This window comes from Cannabis sativa, chromosome 4 (genome assembly GCF_029168945.1).
Source record: "Cannabis sativa cultivar Pink pepper isolate KNU-18-1 chromosome 4, ASM2916894v1, whole genome shotgun sequence".
NCBI classification, from domain to species: domain Eukaryota; kingdom Viridiplantae; phylum Streptophyta; class Magnoliopsida; order Rosales; family Cannabaceae; genus Cannabis; species Cannabis sativa.
In genome coordinates this window covers 73,870,761-73,877,681 of record NC_083604.1, presented here as the reverse complement: position 1 = coordinate 73,877,681, position 6,921 = coordinate 73,870,761, and the positions used below count along the sequence as shown (strand labels likewise).

The 6,921-nt window shown below is 24.9% G+C and overlaps 1 long non-coding RNA gene across 1 annotated transcript; it reads left to right on the top strand.

Moving 5' to 3' along the window:
• Positions 1 to 3,822: 3,822 nt before the first annotated feature.
• Positions 3,823 to 5,331, top strand: LOC133036561 (uncharacterized). Its single transcript, XR_009687162.1, has 3 exons — positions 3,823 to 3,946; positions 4,051 to 4,098; positions 5,277 to 5,331. It is a non-coding gene; the product is annotated as an uncharacterized LOC133036561 (long non-coding RNA).
• Positions 5,332 to 6,921: the final 1,590 nt, after the last annotated feature.

Below are 6,921 nucleotides of genomic sequence, written 5' to 3'. Positions count from 1 at the left end.
AAATATTATTTTTATTATAATTAACTTTTTAAGTAATTAATATATTCTTATTCTAATTTTTTTAAAAAAAATTAAAAAATATTACATAATTAATTATTTAACAAACTTATAATATTGTGACTATTCAAAATTCTAAATATTAAACAAAAATACACATTTATTATTATAAAATACATTTATTACTATATACACTTAAAATCTAAAATTTTACAAATTTACACATTTAAAACTTTTAAACAATATTATATATATAATATATATATATTATATTTATTATTATTTACAAATTTACATATTTAAAATTTTTAAACAATACATTATATACACTAAAAATCTAAACTTTTATAAATTTACATATTAATAATTTTTAACAATGTATTATATATACATATAATATAATATATACACTGGTTAAAAATTATATATGTATATACATATATACATATAATATATATAATATAATATATTATTTAAGAATTATACATTTGCATATAAGACATACATATACATACACAAAATTATATATTTACACATACACAAAAAAAATTACTAAACATTTGCATAAAAATTACTAAACACAAAATTATATATTTACACATACATTTGCATAAAAATTTACACATACACAGATATATAAATGCAATATACCAATTGCTAAACATTCAAAGACTGAAAAAAAACAAACCTTTAAATTTTTCTGCCAAGCTTTTACTCTTCCCGCGTTTTCATTTTCCGTTACTGTTTCGAGCAAAATATCTCCCCAATACTTCAAGCATGGAGAAAAAATTAATAACTATCAAAGAAAAACAAAAATGAAACGGAAAAATGAAAAAACCATAGTGAAAAACACATTACCTGTCAAAAAAAATGATGGTGCAATGGCGCTTCACGGTGGAAAACGGGCGGACTATGGCGGAGGAGGACGACTCGGACTATGCAGAGGAGGAGGGTCGGGCGTAGGAGGAGGAGGAGGAGGGTCTGGGTGGGGTGGTGTGAAATTTAGTGGGGAAATGGAAAATATTTTATGAGTTATGGGGGGAATTATATAGAAATTTATTACCGGCGGGATCCGCCGGTATTAATAGGGGTTCCGCCGGTATTAATAAAACAGTCAGAATCCCCTTACTAATACCGGTGGAACCCGCCGGCAATAATCTGTCGGTATTAGTCTTTTCAAAATTTGGACGGTCAAAATCCCGCCCAAACTATTAGAGGCGGATTTTCCGCCGACAATACTAAAATTCTACCGGGAATACTAAAATTAAATAAATATTTAATTATTTTTTAATTATTCAAAAGTAATACCGGCGAAATACCTTTTCCGCCGGTAATAAACCCATTAATACCGGCGGTTTGGCTCCGCCGGTATTACTCCCGCCGGTATTGAGTCAAAATGTTGTAGTGTTATGTAAGACTATGACACCTATAAATTTTTAAAAATTTCAAATAATTCTATGCTAAAAATAAGATCCGAATAGTTACTTATTAAGCACATAAAAAATAATAATTAGACATGCTATAAAATATTTAAACATTATTTTTGGTGCTGTGAATTATATAATTTATAAATACTATAAATTATTTTCAAATTATTGTTTTTTGTTCAAATAATTATAATTCATACTTTAGTAAAATAAAATAATAAATAATGATATAAAATGAAATTTTGGATAAACTATAAAGTAAATTTTTATATATTTGTGATTATAATAAATTATATTATAATACTACTATCATTATAATTAAAATCTTCACAATTAATAATATTTTAAAATATATTTACCAAACACTCAACACAATTATTTTACACAATATATTCAGTTACGGATATTTTTCTTCACATGAGTGCACTTTTAATAGGATACATTGTAGAAATATTTTTTTTTTTTGTCGCCGCTACTATGAGAAAATTTCACAATGCTCTTTCTTAAAAGGGATGGACTAATGCACCTCTATCTATTTCGGCATCCGAGAGAATTTTTTAGTTTACTTTTTATAGTCGTAAAAGTTGTAGTTATTTAAAATCTCTTGCAAAATTTTGAGACATTAATTCGAAGAAATTTAATACGTTGAAAATAAGGTTCAAATACACGTGTGAAATAGACTATTTGAATATTACTTTCTAAATTGTAAATTAATTATATAAATTTTCTTAAAATTTTACAAAATATCTTAAATAATTATAATATGCACTACTATAAAAAAAAAAAAAATTAGACTAAAAATATAAGAAGTATATCAGTGTACTCTTTTTAGCCGTTTGCATTGTACTACTGTAGAAACACCAACACTATATATGCAAAATTTTGCTTACCGGTTATTTTGTTTAAAGGACTTATCTGTTATTTAATTACAAATATTTTATATATATACAACTCTCCCATAACGAAAGTTTTTTTTTTTTTTTCCGCATGCATGCATGCATGGCTTGATTGATTGAAATTTGAAATAACTTATCTTATTTGTCACCATTTAAATTGATATTAAGACATAGGGTAATTCAGATACCCAACAAAGAGAAGAAATAAATAAAGAAAATTTAGTGTAATTTCTCTGTTAAATGTTTTTTTTATACTTTGTTAAGGTCATTTTCAACCGGTATCTAAAATATCACTATAATATCTCATAAATAACTTTATCTATAGTGTTCCACTAAATATAGTGGACACTATAAACACACTATTTTTTTTTAATTTTTAATAATTAAATAATATTTTTAAGAAAAAAATTAAATAATTATATATATATTTAGTATTAAAATATTCTTATTATATTAATAAAATAATAAAATGATAAAAAATATAAAATTTAGTATAATTTTTAGTGTTGTGATTGATATTGAAAAAAAAATTAGTACTAAAATAATAATTTTTTAGTATTGATTTCAAACTAAATTTAAGTTTTACTATTGGAAATGAACTAAGAAGAAAAAAAATAAAATTTAAAATATACCATCCAATGTATTACAACAACAAGTAATAACGAGACCGATTTCTAATTAATTATATTTATATAAATTGAAACCTAATATTTTAAAAAATAATACCACATTATGTATGAAGCTCATATATTTCAAATGCATATATTATTCTTTTTTTATTCCAAATTATATTCATTTTTGTAAGATGTTATCTCAAAATATTTATAGTTTAATATTATAATTACATTGTATATCCACTTAATTTTATTTGTTTTAATTTTTACTTTTATTTTTATATTATTTAAGATATATCCACTTTTATAGATGATATCCTCATTATATCCTTAAGTTAATGTAACTCATGTGCTACACTTAAGTAGAAGGTAATGGTATATTCACTACTACAATCTAAGCCTTTAGCTTCCCTTTTTTCAATCTAATTTATAAAAAGGGAAGCTAAAGGGGGTGAAAATATCTGCATTGACATTTAGAGGCGGTTTTTTGGTAAAAACCGTAGGTATAGAGTGTATATATATCTATGCCGTCGGTTGGGGGTTGGGAAAAATCAGGGTTTTTTTATATAACCCTATGGCGTCGGTTATTAGGTATTAACCGACGCCATAGGTGCCACCTTTATTCGACACGTGGCACCTATGGCGTCGGTTAATACCTAATAACCGACGCCATAGGGTTATATATCAGAGTCTGTCTGCTTCGTCTTCCTCACTTCCTCATTTCACACCTTGTTGAGCACGAAGAACAGCCACCCACAGCAGCCCCAAACCCACGAAAAAACCCTCGCCAACCACCACTAAAACAACCTCATTCTCCCTCATTTCTTAACCATTTTACCCCATTTTTGTCTTAAAATCTTCTATTTTCTATACCTAAACCTATCTTTTGTAAAAAAGTTTAGTTTTTTTCCCCTCTATATACCAAACCGAACCTATTACAAAGAAAGGTGGTGGGTATAACTCCGGCCACCGATTTTAGCGGAGAAAACGTTGAGTCTCAACGTCCATTAAGGTATAAATATGCTTTCTTTATTTATGTACATTGGTATTATTTCGTTTTTGTAAATTTTTTTAGAATTTTTTTATTTTATTAATATTATATTGTGTGTGTTCTAGAGGTGGTCGGATTTTTGTAGCATTTTATCGCCGGATTGCGTTTATAAGGTAAATATTTATTAACTTGATATATAATATATATGTATATATTTTGTGTTTTATTATTGAATATGTGTTTATATATATATCTTGTGTGTATATACTATTTGTGTATTTTGTGTATTTGTATTGTATATATATTTGTTGTGAATGAGAATGAGAGGTAGTAGGAATTTAATTAGTTTAGAGATAAAGTTTTTAAAATAATGGTAGTGTGAATATATAATTGATTATATATGTATATATATTTATATGTTATTTTTAAAAAATTAACTATTGAAATTAGTAACTAGCTAGTAACTTGCTACTTTGTTTAATAACTAGTAAGTAATTTAATAATTAAAATTTTAAATTGGTTGTATATTGCATTATGTTATTGGTTGTGTGCTAATATTTGAGGGTCGACATATTTCGGTGTTGATCGAATTTGCAATAGGTATATCCATCCACTAACCTTTTGTTAGTATAAATAATTATCAATGCATGCTTAGTTGAGTTTGAATATCTTAAATATTCATCCGTAGTGAAGTAGGTTCTGCGAATACATGTACTGCGGTCGGATGGGTGGATAAATTTTGTATTGTTTATGTTAGTTTCTATGTGTATTGTTATATTTGTTTTGTTTGTTACTTTAGGCTCTTTTAAAATTTTTGGGAACGTCCAATTACGGTAGTTATCTTGCCAAAATTTCGCAGAGTTTGGATCAAATTTTATTATAAAAAACATAAATGTTAAAGGAAAAGTACATAACATAAATAACTAGGTTATTACTCGCTAGTTGTAAGAAATTAGGTGACATAACACATTCATATTTGACTCAAAACATGTTCGTGTTAGTAGGTCTTTATATTTGACTCAAAACATGTTCGTGAAATTAGGTGACATTTGTTTTGTTTGTTACTTTAGGCACTTGTCTTGTATAATCTAATTGATGTGTCTATGCATTTATTATACTTAGTAGGTCTTTATATTTGACTCATAACATGTTCGTGTTAGTACCATGATTATCAATGTCAAAGTTCATATTTGAAAGGTTCTCAAATTTTGTTTATTAATGGTATTAGGAAAATGTTATTAATAGATTTAAATTTTTTGGAAACGTTCAATTATAGCCAGATTATCTTGACGAAATTTTGGTAGAATTAGGATAATATTTGATTTTCGTTTCTCTTAAACTTGGTTGTTAGGATTTTATCGGAAGTGACTTTATCGGAAGTCAAGTACATAATTTTTGGTATAAGGTATGTTTTCTTTAACTTACTTTTGTAAGAATATTTTTTTATATATATTTAGATAATCCTTAAATACTTAGAGTAATTTTCGAATAATATTAATACATAGGATAGATATTGTTGAGTGTTAATGATGGATATAGTAAGCTAAAAAAAAATAAAAATATTGGGATAATATACTAATTATTATACAAAACATAACTTAAAAAATTATAAAAATAATAATAATATACTAGAAAAATACAACCCCCTATTATAAAATTTAAATGTATAAAAATATTAAATTACATAAAAATTAAAATATTACACATTATTTTATTATTCAATAAACTAATTATTATACAAAACATAACTTAAAAAATTATAAAAATAATAATAAATATACTAGAAAAATACAAACCCATATTATAAAATTTAAATGTATAAAAATATTAAATTACATAAAAATTAAAATATTACACATTATTTTAATATTCAATATACTAATTATTATATAAAACATAACTTAAAAAATTATAAAAATGATACTAAAATACTAGAATACAAACACATATTAATTATAAAATATAAAATATTAATAAAAAAATACCTAATATACAAACATATAGAGCAATGTAAATTTGTATTTATTTAACTTTTTAATTTAATTTTATTTATGCTTTAATTTAATTTAATTAATAATACAAAAATAAATTTAGATTTTTAATAAATGTAAAAAAAAAATATATTAATGAAAGCTGAAAAAAAATTTAGGAAACCCCTATGGAGTCGGTTATTTTATAAAAACCGACGCCATATGTACCCCTATGGCGTCGGTTATTTAATAATAACCGACGCCATAGGGGTCCTATGGCGTCGGTTATTTCATAATAACCGACTCCATAGGGGTACATATGGCGTCGGTTTTTATAAACCCTTTAGCGTCGCCCTGATCAGCGTCGGTAGCGAATTTCGCGAAAACCGACGCTGAAAGGGCTTAAAAACCGCCTCTAAAGGGGGTTTTTGTAGTAGTGATTAGGCAACATACTTATAAAAATAGGTATATTTTAATGAAATATAATATGAGAATATTTTTGATTAATGGATACAAAAAAGAGATATTCATCAACTTATCCCAAAAGATTGTGTAGAATTTTTTTAACTTGAAAGTTATTTTTTGGTGTTAAATTATTATTTAACAATTATATAATAATAGAACATTTGTAAGAAAAAATAAATTTGATGTTGTACAATCATCTTTCCAGCAGGGGTAGAACGGTAATTTAATTTACTAGACATATATGCAAAAATAAGGAGAATTCTATTTATACTACATAAAATGATAAATACAGTCATTATTAAAATAATGTACATTTAAATAATTTTTGAAAATTACTCTTAATATTTTTTTAAAAAAAATTTCTCACATTATTTCATGTTAATTTCAAGGGTAAATACAATTTAAGATCCTGTTTTTTGCAAAAATTACCAATTGGACCCTCAGTTTTGTTAAATGACAAAATAAACCCTGTATTTTATAAAATAGTAAAAATAGGACCCTAAACTGATTTTTTATCAAAATAAAACTTAATAATAATCCGATCTAAAGGTGTTATGACAA